We start from the raw sequence: 18045 nt of genomic DNA on the forward strand, positions 1-18045 counted from the left end.
CTTCTAGTAAACCAAACTTTATTACTGCAAATCAGGAGAATAAAATAATAATGACAAAAGTATTCTTATTTTAATTAATATGTGTTGATATACACACTTTAAAAATATATTCTCCAGTGAGTTTTTAATAATTGGCAACATTTGAATTTTACTGAGATTCCTACAATAGGCAAAGCTCTTAGAGAGTTTGAGGTCACATAATAATGAGCTAACATAACACATAGATAGCAAACTCCATCTTTTATACAACTCAAGAAAAATGCAAATATAAAACTTAACAGACAGCAGTCCTGCAGCCACCACTGGTGATTTTCACTTCAGACCTTTTGATGACAATTTCTCACCATTACAGAGAACACAACAGGAATAAATCATTTATGTCCAAATGTTTCACACCCTTCTCATCACAGACAGATTTATACCATTTTAGGTGCCAAATTATAAATTTACGTGAACTCTTGTTATTGAGGGAAAAAAAAACAATGTAACTAATGAGGAATATTCAAAGTTATATAGTTTTCTGAATTATCTCTCAGGGATCACAAATCTTTTGAAGAAACTGACTCATATAACTGTCGATGGTGAGCATCCTAGGAAAAATAAGGAAACATACATGATAAGTAACAATGTCTACTTTGATGATGATGTCCCAATCTGCATCATGGTTGAAGGTCTAATACCCCGAATATAAAGATATTTGCAAGAGAAGTAAAGTATTGTTCAAGAAACGCTTCTTATTGCTTACTGCTTTGTGTAAGGCATTATTGAAGATGTTGCAGGGATACCAAGGAGGGCTTCTAAATGTTAAATATGAATAATTAGATTGAGGAGGTTACAAATAGGAGTTTATGTATTTAGAAATCATTTAATTGGGCTCAGCATATTGACAGATGTGATCATCAGGAATACATCAAAGATAATACTTTAGCAAGATGAGTTGATAGAGATCCTGAGAGTATTTCCACTTTCGTGGAACAGGGACTACCAAACAAATAACCTTTTCCTGGTGGAGTCTTTAGGTTTCCCCAAATATAAGATTATATCATCTGCAAACAAGAATAATTTGACGGCCAGGCGCGGTGGCTCACGCTTGTAATCCCAGCACTTTGGGAGGCCGAGGCAGGCGGATCACGAGGTCAGGAGATCGAGACCACGGTGAAACCCCATCTCTACTAAAAATACAAAAAATTAGCCGGGCGTGGTGGCGGGCGCCTGTAGTCCCAGCTACTCAGAGAGGCTGAGGCAGGAGAATGGCGTGAACCCAGGAGGCGGAGCTTGCAGTGAGCCGAGACTGCGCCACTGCACTCCAGCCTGGGCGACAGAGCGAGACTCTGTCTCAAAAAAGAAAAAAAAAAAAAGAATAATTTGACTTCTTCCATTTCAATTTGGATTCTTTATGTCTATCCCCTGTCTGATTACTCTAGCTAGAACTTCCAGTAGTATATTGAATAACAGTGGTAAAAGCGGGCAACATTGTCACATTCCAGATCTTAGAGGAAAGGTTTTCAGTTTTTTCCCATTTAGTATGATACCAGCTGTGGGTCTGTAGTATATGGCTTTTATTATGTTGAAGTATGTTCCTTATATGCCCAGTTTCTTTTTTTCTTTTTTTTTTTTTCTTCCTGAGACGGAGTCTCGCTCTGTCACCCAGGCTGGAGTGCAGTGGCGCAGTCTCGGCTCACTGCAAACTCCTCCTCCCAGGTTGACGCCATTCTCCTGCCGCAGCCTCCCGAGTAGCTGGGACTACAGGTGCCCACCACCACGCCCAGATAATATTTTGTGTTTTTAGTAGAGACGGGGTTCCACCATGTTAGCCAGGATGTTAGCCATCTCCTGACCTCGTGATCCGCCCGCGTTGGCCTCCCAGAGTGCTGGGATTACAGGCATGAGCCACCACGCTCTGCCATATGCCCAGTTTTTTGAGGGTTGTTATCATGAAGGGAAGTTTAATTTCTTTCAAATGCTTTTTCCAAATACCTTTTGTAATAGTAATTTCTTTCACTGGTCAACAGTTACCAAAAAAAATTTTAATGTTACATATCTTTGGAAGTGAGTGGGAAATTATGGATATATAAACAAGACAAAACAAATTGAACATTTTAAGAGCAGACTTTCTCTTTAGTAGACTAGAGTATCCAAGATTCTTTATCACTTCTCAAAAGCTTCATCTTGCAATTGTCTAAAATGAGTCTTCAATAAATGCAATTCAATCGATAGTAACTGGATGCCAGGTTTGAACTGGCTCCAGGTTATTTACTATGAGTAAATATAAAGAAATGAAAGGAAAACAGCAAAGTATAGTAGTGATTGGCATAGGAGATTAGTCTCCTACTTAGATGATGACTTTTAGGCCATTATTAATAATTAAGATGGCACACTTTTATTATAGTTCAGTTTTTAGAATGTAGGTATATGTCTATACTTTAATTTTTAGAAAACATTTGGTTGTTGGGAATATGCTTTAGAAATATCGATGCACTACATGTGCTAAGAAGGAGGGGAAATTCATAACTTCTAAATGTTACAAAAAAGATTTATGACTGCATCAATTTTTTCTCTATGGTCCAGAGAATATTTTGAAGTTATCAAGTACACCTTTTGTTTTATGCTGCTGTTGTGCCAGAAAAGTTTGATAAAACTTCTGTCTTTCCCTTGAACGGATAAGGTGACCAATCTTACTAGCAGAACCATGGCCAACTCCTTCTCTACGCACTGTACTTTGTCAATAATAATAATATCTATAAAGTCTGCTTGTGCTAGGAATACACTCCTTTCTCCTCATCTGGATGAAATGTAGGTATTTTAGTTTTACTTTCTCCATTCATGTGAGTAGGGAAGGAACATTTTCTTTTAAATATAACTCTAGAACACTAAGTAATCACATTGTTATTCAAAATAATGAATTAAACCATCTACTAAACAGTAAACTGGGTAGAAAATGAAAACAATGAGTTTATAATGCTGTGCTTTATGACTATTGGGTTAAAAAAAACTACCGTAAGCATTCATTTGTAAATGGGGTATGTTGTACCTTATTTTCTAACTCACTGAAACATCTGCAACATGTTTATGGATCAAGAAAATTACAAAATAAGTACATTATTTGTGAGATGAGACTATAGACATTTCATAAATAGACTATGAAGTGTATGAATGCATGTATACATGAAACTAAAGCGTAAATGTATAATTACAGCACTTCTTATCTGAAAGTAAAACACATCATTTGTTTATTATATTTACTAGACACTTTCTTTGAGGTTTTTTGTTTGTTTGTTTGTTTGTTTGTTTGTGACAGAGTTTTACTCTGTCACCCAGACTGGAGTGCTATTGCACGCTCTTGGCTCACTGCAATCGCCACCTCCTACGTTCAAGCAATTCTCCCGCCTCAAAGTAGCTGGGATTACAGGAGCCCGCTACCATGTCCAGCTAATTTTTTCTATTTTTAGTAGAGACAGGGTTTCACCATGTTGACCAGGCTGATCTCAAACTCCTGACCTCAGGTGATCCACCAACCTCAGCCTCCCAAGTGCTGGGATTACAGGCATGAGGCACTGTGTCTGGCCTGAGCTTTAATTCCTTTTTCATTTACAGCTCACTGGAGGTTTCTGGTTAAAATGTTATTTTTCTCACCTTATACACAATTTGTCTTACTTTGCAAATTTATCTTAATAAGAGATTCAGTTTTAATATCATTCATCATTATTTTTGTGTCAACAAGCATCAATAACAATGTAGGCAAAAAACAACATGCAGATCATTAACAGTCTGTAATATTTTGAAAATTTCATGATAATATTAAGAACACATGAGAAAAAAGCTGGAGATTTCCCATTCATTATACTTGTCATAATGATACGGTCATTTTTATGTTATTGCTATTGTTGTTCTGGCACATATAACAAACCATACTGCAAACTTATTCAAGGATGGAACTATTAATATTTCTTACGGATTTATGTTAAAGGGCTGTACCTAGTACAGTATGTTTCACATAGAAGGTGATGTAAAATGGCTTATTGAGCTTATTGATAAATGTTATTTATAATATTTTTGAGTTTTTGTTAGTTTTAAATAATAGCTTTCAACCTAATGTTAAAATAAATATCATAAAGACAGTTATGACTACTATGCATTATCTATGCATTTAAATTGTATGAGTCAGCCTAAATTCATTTTTTTTTTTTCGAGATGGACTCTTACTCTGTTGCCCAGGCTGGAGTGCAGTGCCTCAATCTCAGCTCACTGTAACCTCCGCCTCCCAGGTTCATGCCATTCTTCTGCCTCAGCCTACTGAGTAGCTGGGACTACAGGCGCCTGCCATCACGCCTGGCTAATTTTTTGTATTTTTAGTAGAGATGGAGTTTCACCATGTTAGCCAGGATGGTCTCGATCTCCTGACCTCGTGATCCACCTGCCTCGGACTCCCAAAGTGCTGGGATTACAGGCATGAGCCAGCACGACTGGCCATGTCAGCTCTAAATTCTAATATTCCAGACAAACAAGAATCACTAAGATCTCTGTTTCCATTATTTGCATAGATACTCTTATTTTCATTAAGATTCCATGCACTGATTAACTCTGCTAGTGGCTAACAGCAAAATAAAATGTTTGGATTTCTAAGTTTATTTGAATTTCATTTGGCACAAACCCAGCCATGCAGCCTACATCTTTTTTTTTTTTTTCATTTTATCTTTTGGTCTGGAACATACAACTGAAGCACAGGGTGTTCATATAAATGTATAATCAGAATCAAGTTTAAACTATTAATTATCTTTTCCTGAAACAAACAACTGGAATTCAGTATTCATCTGGACTCAGTTCAGTGTACAAACATTGAGAATCAACAATGGGCAAATCACTGTTACAAGAGTGGTGGGAGATTAAACATTGAGTAAGAATTTCCAACCTCCAGGAGTTTACCTTCTAATAAAATAAACATTTATACACACACACACACACACACACACACACACACACACACACACACACATTATTCAGTCCTAAGTCAAACTTAAGGTTTGACTATTTTCCTAAAAATTGGAAGGGGGTTGTTTTGTCAGATCATATTTGACATCCAGTTGGTGGGGAATTTTTAGATGCTTCACAAATGTACTGTTTAAATGTGCTATTTGTTGTTATCATTAAATCTCAGTTACACTTTCTTCACTTTTGTGCTCTCTTGCTCTTGCTGTCACTCTTGCTCTCTCTCTTTTTCAAACTCACTATCATTCACACTATGGGAAGATGAAGAAGACATTCATTGAGTGTGAATATTAATACAAAGAGGCAGTGTCACCAGTTAAGATACCTCAAGGGAAAGTGATTGAAGAGGTGAGTAAAACAATAGAAATGTGTATAATATGGAAGTGTTTTGTCTAACTCTTTATTTTCTTCTACTTTCTTTGTTTCTGAGTTGTATTTTACTGAGTGTGCTCTTTTTTTTTTTCCATTGTGCTAACCTTGAGAAGTTTGTTGTGCTAATTAAGCAACAGCTATTGAAATGTGTGCAACTTTCATTAAAGTTTTTAGAAAACACTAATTTTAGAAGATGTGTCGATTTTACAGCTTTAAAAATAATTTGCTAAATGAATTGACATGTGTGTAGTTTCACAACAATTATGTTCATAGAAAAATTGCTTGTAAGTTTGATGATTTTTCTTTGGCTTCATTTTGTAATAGGTGTCTTGAAAGCAGTTTTTCTATTATTTCTCTAGAACATCACAATACATTTTTTGCTTCATTTCCTACCATCTCTATCCTAAGAAGTAATTGAGAATTTTTAGCACTATAGAAACTATAGAGATCACCCAGTTCCAAAATTTGCAGTCTTTTGCCATTAAGAACACCTTTCATTATTTTCATCTATGAAATTCACCTCTAAGAGAATACTGCCCACCAAGCAGTGCATTCATAACTATTTCAGATTTTTGTCAAAGAATTCTGAGACATAAATAACAAGTGCAGTATATATAAACTGAGCTAATATTACGTCAGGCAAGAATAAATGAAATATTTTTGGGTTAGACTATGTGGTATAAAAATGTTTAAATATAATTACTAATAAGTTCTTTTAAAGCATTGCTAGTATTTTGAAATCCTTCATTAATTGTTACAAAGAGAACCCTGATGTATAGAAAACCTCAGCTGCAGAACTTCTGATCCATCTATCCAACTCATCTGTCCAAAAATTAGAAGTTCCCAGATTAAAATATAATCTAGGAACTCAAATAAATGACATACTCTGGAAAATGATCTTACAAGGCATGATATTGTTATATTTAAAAATTTTTTAAGTATAACACATTCAGAAATTAAACAAACATAAATGTATGTTGGTGCATTGAGACAGAAGGAACGCCTTTGTAACCACCAACTATTATCAATAAACAGAATATTTCTAGTACTTCATTTATGCCCCTTCCAATCACCCCCTCACCCAGGATTAGAAGACATGTGTACTCTCAACTTTAGCAGATAATGTAAAACTACTTTCCAAAATCATTATACCCATTTAAACTCTGACAAATGGAATATGATATTTATCTTTGCATCAAATATTTAATCACACATGGTATTATGGGTGTACTTAATTATAACACAGAGTAAGAGCTTATTATGATTTAATTTGTATTTCCAATATTACAAATACTGTTTGTAACTTTTCATGTGTTCAGTGGACCCATTTTTAAGTGCTACTCCCAGATATACATGCCATAAAAAATGTGTTTATGCACCAAGAGGTATGCATTGGAATGTTAATAGAAAGATTAATAGCCAAATGTGAGAAATTACCAACAAGTCCATCAACATTAGAATAGTTATGGTGAGTCCATGCAACAGAACACTATAGATAAATAAAATGAATAAAGATAATGTAACAGTCTTTTGCCCATTTTTGTATTGGGTTGTTTGTTTCTTTATTGATTTGTAGGCATTCTTTATGTATTCTGAATGAAAGCCTTTTGTCAGTCTACATGTTGCAAGTATCTTCTCCTATTGTATGGCTTTCTTTTTCACTCATTAATGATACCTCTTGATGGACATAAACTTGTCATTTCAATGTAGTCCACCTAATCAATCTATTCTTCGTGGTTATGACATTTTGATTCTGGCTTAAAATCTCCCCTATCCCCAGATCTCTTTTATTATCTTATCAAAGCCTTATTATTTTGCCCCAGTGGGCCAGACCATTTTCCTTAGTTTCCCAGAGCAAAGTTATGGACAGCCCCCATCTTCAAGATCCAGCCCACCACACTGCTATGCTAAAGCTGACAAATCAAGAGGTGCATTAGATCCTCTGTCTCATGATTCAGATCATTTGGGAATTGTCACCTGCCAAGCCCAGAAACAAATACATCTGCTATAAATCCTTCTCTCACATTGCACCCTATTAGTTTGTAGTAGCACTGAACTGATGCTGTTTTTTCTTATTCCTTGGCACATGTTATTTCTTCTCTTTAGAATCCTTTGCTCTAAATTATCAAATTGGAAATCCTATCAATTCTTTGTGTCAGTCTCATCCATGATCCCAACGAAATAATCAGATTCTATCCTAAATAAGCAGATCCCTACCCAGCAGGCCCTCAAAAATTTGATCACAAACACAGTATTTTATAGTCACATGGTATTTTAAAATCATGTCCCCCTTTGGCTCAAACCTCTCAATGATTTCCCATTACTCTTAAGGTAAAATCTAAAAGAAATCTGCACAATTTGCAATGCTCTGCATGATCTGATCCAGGACTATTTTACCAGCATAACTTTTTGTTGCTCTTCCCCTTGTTATCTGTACTCTAGCTGTCATGGACTTCTTTCTGTTCCCTGAAAAAGTCAAATGCTCTCTCACTTCCTGGTCCTTGCACATGGACTTTCTTCTGTCTGGAATGTTCTCCCAATCTAGTATGGTCCCATTGGCTTAATTATAAATCTTGAAGTCAATTCTTGCTGGGGTCTTTCCATATTCTCATGACCACTTGGTCTCAGGACCAAGTCCTGCTCCTCTCAAGACTATGACAGATCTACCTATAATACTTTCTCATAATCTGTGTTTTCCTTTATCACAATACTTACTTTTGTCATTAATTATTTTATTTATTTATTTATTTATTTTTGAGGTACAGTCTCACTCTGTCACCCAGGCTGGAGTGCAGTGGAGTGATCTTGGCTTATTACAACTTCTGCCTCCCCAGTTCAAGCGATTATCATGCCTTAGCCTCCCAAGTAGCTGGGATTACAGGTGTGTGCCACCATGCCTGGCTAATTTTTGTAATTTTAGTAGAGACAGGGTTTCACCATGTTGTCCAGGCTGGTCTTGAACTCCTGACCTCAGGTGATCTGCCCACCTCGGCCTTCCAAAGTGCTGGGATTACAGGCATGAGCTACCATGCCCAGCTGTCATTAATTATTAAATGTCTGTGTTCCCTGCTGAGTCTTAAGCTGTGCTAGTAATATCATTATTTAAAAGGTAATTCCATGATCATTAGGAAAAATAAATATTAAAAATGATCTGTAATCTGTACAAAAAAAGTCTCCTTTTTAGTTTTTAAGTTCGGGGTATATGTGCAGATTTGTTATATAGGTAAACTTGTGTCCTGGTGGTTTGTTGTACAGATTTCATCAACCTGGTATTAAGTCTAGTACCAATTAGTTAATTTTTCTGATCATCTCCCTCCTTTCCATCCTTCACCCTCCAGTAGGCTCCTGTGTCTGTTGTTCCCATCTATTTGTTTGTCCATGTGTTCTCATTATTTAGCTCCCACTTATAAGTGAAAACATGTGGTATTTTGTTTTCTGTTCCTGTGTTAGTTTACTAAGGATGACAACCTCCGATTCCATCCATGTTACAGCGAAGGACATGATCCTGTTCTTTTTCATGACTGCATAGTATTCCATGGTGTATATGTACCACATTTTTTAAAAATTCAGTCTACCATTAGTGGGTATCCTTTGTTGCTAGTTGCATCAAGCTCTGGAGGATAAGGACTATCTTGTGTTTCCATTTTATTCCCTTGATACTTAGCATAGTAGGTATTCAGTAAGAATTTGCTAATGTGCTAATTGATTTTTTCAAGTGGAAATATTAAAATAGGTAACTGTCTGGAAAAATCACAAAATGAAATAAACATCCTCCATTCCATACCATACTACTCATAAAAAGAAAGCTTGGAAAGAATGAAGGATGGAAAGATGGAAGGAAGGAAGAAAGGGAGAGAAGGGAAAAAAAGACAAAAGAATGGAGACTGCAACTATGGACTACCAGCCTTTTTAAGTCACATGTTGCACACATCACAAGAGCCAGAGCAAAAAGAGAAAACAGCATTTTAAATGAGTCTGCTCTCTACCTTCTAATTTTCAACCATTAAAATAGATAGCCTGGCGTTAATATACCCAGGTCTCCCTTTACACTCAAGAAATCAATGTAGCATTTCAGTGAGCCATTGGAAAACTCTTGGGTTTCACACAGTCTAGGAACTAAAGTCTCCAGGCCAGAACTTACGTACGTAAGGATGTGGCTCATTTTTCAGAATCCAGAACAAACTTCATCATCAAATAACTATCTTTCCCTTCAGCTTTATCTTAATATGAATCATAACAAACAGTCTTCTTATTGTGATATGACACTTACAAAGCCATTTCTTGAATACAGTCTTAGAGCACTACAATAACCAGAGAGGAGGTAAGGTGTTACTGTCTCCATCTTATAAGGCTAGAGCACTGAGTTATTTAAATAGCCAAGAACATATAGATAGGTGAAAGAAAATCTTGACTGACTTCAAATCCAGTGATCTCTGCACAAAACCATGATCATGATTTTGTTTCTACTGTACTATTTGTCCACTGATTTTCTGTAATGTTATTTAATTATTTCTAAAAAAGAAAAGAGAAATTATCATCTTAAAATCAATAGATACTACCAAAATCTTAGAAAATGAACTAAAAAATTATTTTCCAAACAGTGAGCAGAAACCAAAGATGGTAACAATATAGCTAATGCTTACTGAGTGTCTAGCCATTGTTCTGAATAACTGAAATGTACCATCTCCTTGAATCCTCTTAACCCTGTGTTAGCTATTATTGCAAGTTCCACACTGCACATGAGGAAACTCAGGCATGAAAATTCAATAACTTCACCAAAGTCACATAGTGAGTAAATAACAGAGCCAGGATACAGGCCCAGGCCAAAATATTTACCCTTTCTCTTGGAAGGCTTTACCACATCCCACAAAGAACCTTCATGTGGCTTCAAACATATAGCAAGCTCAGAGTTCACAGCCATATGAAGAGTTACTTTTCAAGAACCTTGTTGTGACATTTCCAAAGGCTATAAGACTATGCCCAACAGAGATTCAGTATGAGGTAGGTCCTTTGGTACTTCAATTTTATTAGATTTATTATCCGTGGGCATTTTTTCTCCCAAGCACATAATTTCTCCTAATGAGAAAGAGACAAGAAAAACAAATTGTGAGTCTCATACCAGAAAAACAATTGTTTTGGAATAAGTGAGTTTAAGAGGTATCTTTGAAGCACTTTAGCCTTTAAAAAAAGCATATGGGGGCAATAATACCTATTTCTTAGGTTTATGAAGTTTCACACTTAACCCTCAAAGCAAAACAGCTACTAATCCACATATACAACCAGCAGCAGACAACAGCATAAAAGAATGGAACAAGCGTTGGACATTGAATAAAATGGTACAGTTACAGTCACATTAATTTCCTGCCATGATGCCATGAAAAATGGAGATAATGCCTACTTTGCCTTATTCAGGTGTTGTAAGAACTAAGTTAATTAAAGGACTATATAAACACTATATAATGTTAGCAGTACCTGTAGCAATATTTGAAGGGTCAAAATTTATAGCAAATGAAAAGCAAGACTCAGGTTCATCTGAAATGATTATGGATCAAAGTGAAATCTTAACACATTCAGATTGGTAATGTAAACAAATCCAACTGACTGACAGCTGAACTTAGTGATCACAGGTAATTGTTGCACACAGCTGCGCTGAGTGGCAGGACCAGATGCGCCTGGCAGCTCAATCTCTCCAGTAGTGTTTTTTTTTTTTTTTTTTTTTTTTTTTCAATTCTTCTAGCACATACATCATTAGTAGTTTTGTCTAAATAGGGCCAGAGATAGATAGCAGAACTGCCAACAGAAGGCACACATCAACACTTTAGAAGTAAAAATTAAATGAGGGGCAGAGGGTCAAGATGCTAGAAATCAGAATGTTTCATTTCAAATTCCTCTTATATTACAGTCTCCATCCATGTCTATAAGAGCTCACCCTTTCCACCAAGTCTAGCTCTCTGATATCCACTTTTCCTCTATTAGCTCAATTGAAGGCCTCTCAAGAAAAACAAGGTGCACTGACAACAACACTTAAGCTTCTTGCAACCCCTAGCAGAGGCAGGGGTAAAGATGATGGCGGTAATGGCAGAAGTTGCAAAGAAACACAATAATATTAGAGAGAGAAATGGCAAGTATCATTCTCATGCTTTAATTTCCTTAGTGTCTGCTGATCGCCAATGTATTTCCTTGCCTTGGGGAACATCTGTTAGGCTGAAAGCTTGAAATTATTCTCACCATTCCATGGATGGGATTGCTGCCAAATGTTTCCATGACATTGACAGGAAATCCAGAATTCCAAAGCTCACCAAAGACCATTCATGCCTTCTTTTGGGAAGCCATGCTAATGGATTCCTAGGGAAAAATCATGTTAACTCTACTCCAAGAGGGTGACTAACTCTCCTCCTAGCCAATAAAATCCCATTATAAAGAGGAAAAATATTTTTCTTAACAATTGTCATAATTATAATATTTGTAAAACTTGCCATGTTTGAGAATTCATTTTTCTCCCCTGCTTTCACGTGTCTTTCTAACCTCAAAGAGGGCTAGGGCTTAGTTATTTGGAAAGACAATGTCACTCTGGGTACCCCATGTGCCTGCAGGCTGAAATAGCTCATCCTCTGCGGAGTGGAGAAATTCCTTTATCAAGTCACAGGATAGTACACATTCTATTCAACACCAAATTTTGATATCTACTACCTTTCTACTTCTATTTATAGCTAGATAAGTGTGCACATTCACCACTGGAAAAAACTACTCAGAGTGGAATACTGAAATGCAAGAACAATATACCAAAGAAATTCATGCACCATCAAAGGAAAACCTAAAAGAGATCAGAACCAGAAGCTGGGTGCAAAGAAAATTATCAGTCTAGAGTTAAACCACCATTTCTTATTTTAGTCATTCTGACAGACATGTAGTAATATCTCATTGTGTTTATAGTTTGTATTTTTGGCTAATGATGTTGAACTCATCATCATATGCTTATCTACCATTGTATATTCTCTTTGGTGAAATGTCACTTCATGACTTTCGCCTATTTTCTAAAACTTCATGACTTTAGCCTATTTTCTAAAACTTATTGTTGAGTTTTTAAAGTACTTATATCCTAGAGAGTAATTTTTTAAAGTAATTTTTAAAGTACTTATATCCTAGAGAGTAATTCTTTGTTGAGTAAGTGACTTGAAAATATTTTCTCCCACTCTGTAGCTTGTCTACTTCTACTTGTCAATTTTTTTTCTTTTATCAATTATGCTTTTGATGCCAAGGCTAAGACGGTTTGCATAGACCTAAATTGACCAAATTTACTTTTTTTTTTCTGAAGACACAGTTTTATATTTTACATTTAAGTCGATGTTTTATTTAGAGTTAATTTTTATCAGGTATAATATTTAGGCGAAGTTTACTTTTTCCCTCTGGATGTCCAATTGTTCCAGCGTCATTTGTTAGAAAGAATGTCTTTCCTCTATTGAATTGATTTTTCATCTTTGTCAAAAATTCACTGGGCATATATGCGTGGGTTCTCTATTCTGCTCTATAAATATATGTGGGTATACACCCCACCAGACCATGCTGTCTAAGTTACTGTAGGAAATTTAATAAATATTTAGGTTAAGAAGACTGATTTCTTTATTCTTTCTCAAACTTAGATTAATTTTAGTTTTTTGACTTTCCATTTAAACTTTAGAATAGTATTGTGTACAAAACATCTTGCAGAGATTTTGATAAGAATTGAGGTAAAATTGCATATCGATTTGGGAAGAATTGACGTTTCACATCTTTCTTATCTTTAGCCATCAAGTCCATGATCTTGGAATGTGTAATTTATGTCTTTTTATTATTTCTTCCATCAGCTTTATGTAACTTTCAACAACAAATTCTGTATTTTTTTAGATTTATCCATAATTCTCTCTCGTTTTTGACAACTTTAAATTGTATTACATTTTTTAAATTGGTAAACAGCTGGACGTGGTGGCTCATGCTTCTAATCTCAGCACTTTGGGGCCAAGGCAGGCAGATCACTTGAGGTCAGGCGTTGGAGACCAGTCTGGCCAAAAGAGTAAAACCCTGTCTCTACTAAAAATACAAAAATTAGCCAGGGGTGATGCGGGCATCTGTAATCCCAGCTACTTGGGAGGCTGAGGGAGGAGAATCATTTGAACCTGGGAAGCAGACGTTGCAGTGAGCAGAAATCATGCCACTGCACTCCAGCCTGGGTGACAGAGCAAGACTCCATCTCAAGGGAAAAAAAAAAATGGTAAACACATGCTTATTGCATCACTGCAAATATATAAAAATATGATTGATTTTTGTATGTTTATCTTGTATCCTACAACTTTGCTGAACTCACTAGTTCTAGGGTTTTTTGTTTGTTTGTTTTTTATTCTTTGGGATTTCCTATATAGACAAGCAAGTCTTCTATGCAAGATGGTTTTATTTATTCCTTATCTGTCCACATTTCTCTATTTCCTTTTTTGATTGTTGCACTCACTAGAACATCCCGCACTGTATTGAATAAGAATAATGAGATCAAACATCCAGGTCTTATGCCCAATTTTAAAAGGACAGCATTCATCATTAAGGAAAGCATTAGTGTAAGTTTGTAAAAACATATTCCTTATCAATTTGAGAGAGATTCCCTTCAATTTCTACTTTTTCTAAAAATTCTTAGAGTTTTTATCATGAGTAGGTGGTGAATTTTGTTAAATACTCTACATTCTCTACATACTCTACATACATTCTCTACATTTACATTTACATACACATACACATTTCTCTACATACACATTCACATATTCATATACATTTCCACATAATTGTGTGATTGTTTTTATTCAGCCTCTTAATATAGTGAATTTTATCAATTAACTTTTTTTTTTTTTTTGAGTCTGAGTCTCCCCTGTTGCCCAGATTGGAGTGCAATAGTGTAATCTCAGCTCACTGCAACCTTTGCCTCCTGAATTCATGCAATTCTCCTGCCTCAGCCTCCTGAGTAACTGGGACTACAGGCATGCACCACCATGCCCAGTAATTTTTGTATTTTTAGTAGAGACGGCTTTCACCATGTTGGCCAGGCTGATCTTGAACTCCTGACATCAGGTGATCTGCCTCGGCCTCTGAAAGTGCTGGGATTACAGGCATGAGCCACTGTAACTGGCTTCAATTAACTTCTGAATATTGAGCCAGCTTTCATCAGTGGAATAAACTCCAGTTGGTCACTATTTATAATTTTATATAGATATAGATATAGATAGATATAGATATAGATATAGAGAGAGCGCTAAATTTCATTTAATATATTAAATCATTTTTCACCTATATTTATAATTAATATTGTTCTATAGTTTTCTTATTTTGTACTGTCTTCTTCTGGTTTTGATATGAAGATAGGTTTTATAAAATCAACTGGAAAATGTCCATTCTTCTATTTTCCAGAAGAAAATATGTAGGATTACTGATCATTCTTTTTTAAACACTTGAGAGACCTTTTCAGGAAAACCATGTAGGCCTAGAGGTTTCATTTTTGAGAGTACTAAAATAATACATTCATTTTCATAAAGGAATGAGATAACTATTTTATATTGTTTGAGTTTTGGTGTTTTGTTTTTTTTTTTTTTAGGAATTGTACCATTTATGTGTGTAGTTTCTCATAGTATTTATTTGTTATGTTTCTGATATTTGCACATTTATGCTGATATCCTATGTTTCATTCTCAATATTAGAAATTTGTGTCTTCTTTTTGTCTTCATCATTCTCATTAGAGGCTTGTCAATTTTGTTAACATTTGCAAAAAACGGCTTCTTGCTTAATTGATTTTCTATGTTGTTTTTCTGTTTTAAATTTTACTGAATTCTACTTTTATCTTCATCACTTCCTTTCTTCTTGCTACAGATATTTTGTTCTTCTTTTTCTAGGTACTAATGTGGAAGCATTGATTATTGATTTTGAATTTTTTAATAATATATGCATTCAGTGCTACAAACTTCCTCTTAGCACTGTTCTAGATTTCTCCCACAAATTTGAAAAATTGCATTTTTGTTTTTATTCTATGTATTACATTTTTAAAAAATTTTCCTTGAGACCCCATCTTTGACTTGTGAATGATTAATAAGTGTGCTGTTTAGTTTCCAAGCGTTTAGAGACTTAACTGTTATCTATTACTGATGTGCTTTGAATCTATGGTAGTCAGAATATATACTTTGTAAAAAGAAGATTTAGTTTATTTGTTATATTTATTATTATTGAAGCACATTATACATCGAGAAAAGTTCACATATAATATTTGTACAGTTTGATTAATTCTCATAAACTGAAAACATTTATAAGAACCCAAGTGAGAAGCAGCCCTCCTTAACCTGTTCACTTACCCCCTTCCATTTACGACTCCCAAAGTTCAACCGCTTTTCTAACTTTTAAAGGTCAAATATTTTTGTAAATACTCTTTATTAGCCTAAAGCAGTACTACAGTTTTACTAGCATTGTAGAGTTTCTGTTTTTATTATTGTGTAAAATACAACATAGATTAGTCCCTTTCTGGATGGGATATGTTTAAGACCCTCAGTGGATACCTGAAACCACAGATAGTAGTGAACCCTATAAATATCATGCTTTTATTCTGTACATCCAAACCTGTGAAAAAGTTTAATTTGTAAATTAAGTATAGGAAGAGAGCAACAATAATGATAAAATAGAATAATTATAATTATAACAATATACTTTCATAAAAGTAATGTGACCTCTGTCACTTTCTCTCTCTCTCTCTCTAATATCTTAATATTTTTGGACCATAGTTAACCACAGGTAACTGAAATTATAGACAGAAAACTGCAGATAAGGGGGGACTACTGTAATATATATCTTTTTTAACCAATACCTATGATGGTAATCATTATACATGTGTTTTATATTCCACGATATTGTCTATTTCGGTTTATGTTTCGTGAGCACTCAAAAATTGTGAATTCTGTTGCTATTGGATGAAGAGTTCTATACATTTTTATGAAATCTTCTTGCTGATGTTGAGTTCTATATCCTTGCTGATTTTCTGTCTAGCTGTTCTAAGAATTGTTGAGAGAGGGCTTTTGACGTCTCCAATTCTAATTGTGGATTTATCTATTTTTCCTGTCAGTTCTATTTGTTTTTATTTATGTTTCAGCTCTGCTGATTGGTGCATACACAGTATTGTTATATCTTCATTGAGTAACCCATTTATCTTCTATAATTCCCCCTCTCATTGAAAATATTCTTCTCTCTAAAGTCTACTTTATATGATAGTAATATAGCTATTGCTGCTTTCCTTTGGTTAAAATGTTCATAATACATCTTTATTCATTCTTTCATTTTCAGCCTACTTACAGTCTTATATTTGAAGTTTTTTTTTTTTTTTTTTTTTGAGACAAAGTCTCACTCTGTTGCCCAGGCTGGAGTGCAGTGGCGCGATCTCGGCACACTGCAAGCTCTGCCTCCTGGGTTGACGTCATTCTCCTGCCTCAGCCTCCTGAGTAGCTGGGACTACAGGCGCCCGCCACCACGCCTGGCTAATTTTTTTGTATTTTTAGTAGAGACGGGGTTTCACTGTGTTAGCCAGGATGGTCTTGATCTCCTGACATCGTGATCCACCCGCCTCGGCCTCCCAAAGTGCTGGGATTACAGGCGTGAGCCACTGTGTCTGGCCAAGTTTTTATAAGACAGCACATAGTTGTATTATGTTTATTTTTTTAACTCCCTCTTCCAGTCTCTGGATTATAATCGGTTTATATAGAAAATTTATATTTAATGTAATTATTGATATATTTGGGCTTAAGCCTGGCATTTTTTGTTTTCTGCTTTTTGTTTCTCTGTTTTCTTTTTCCTTCCTTCATCTGAGTTAACTGAACGTTTTTACAATTCCATTTTGATCCATAGTCTTTCTGAGTATATCTCGTGGTAATACATCATATATGCATTATTGGCCCACTTATGTCATTATTTTACCTGTTCAAATGAAATATCTTTGACTCCTTTAAGTCTTTTATTTTTCTTTCCCCCATTTATAATTTTATTAGATATTTCTCTACACGAATTTAGAATCACATCGGACTATGTAATAATTTTTGCTTCAAAGAGGAGAAAGCTCATTGTATGTACTTATTTTTGTGGTACCAGTTTCTTTCTTCTTTTCTGTTGTTTGAAGGTTTATACTTTTATAAATTAATTTATGTTGGGAATATTTCTTTAGCCGTTCTTTTATAGTAGTACTACCGATGACAAATTCTTTGTTTTTTTTTCATCTGAAAATGTCTTGATTTACCCTTTATTCCTGAGGGATATTTTCACTGTATACAAAAATTGAGTTGACAGTTCTTTTATTTCAGCCTTTGAAAAACATTATGCCACTTTCTCTGGCCTCCAGTTTCGGAGGAGAAATCCACTGCCTTTGGAATTATTGTACCCTACAAACAAGATGTTATTTTTCTCTGGCTGCACACAAGATATTTATTTGTTTTCAGGTTTTACAGTTTAATTATGACGTGCCTTAGCATAAATATCTTCTGATTTATATTTTTGTGGCTCACTCAGTTTCTTGAATCTGTAGCTTTGTATGTCTTGTCAAACTTGGGAGATTTTCAGTCATTTTTATTTTCAGCCTTATCCTTTTTTTAATCTTTCTACTTCTTGTTGCTGGGGAAATGGATATTAGATCTATTGTTATAGTCC

Source organism: Hylobates moloch, unplaced genomic scaffold (assembly GCF_009828535.3).
Source record: "Hylobates moloch isolate HMO894 unplaced genomic scaffold, HMol_V3 SCAFFOLD_11, whole genome shotgun sequence".
Lineage (NCBI taxonomy): Eukaryota > Metazoa > Chordata > Mammalia > Primates > Hylobatidae > Hylobates > Hylobates moloch.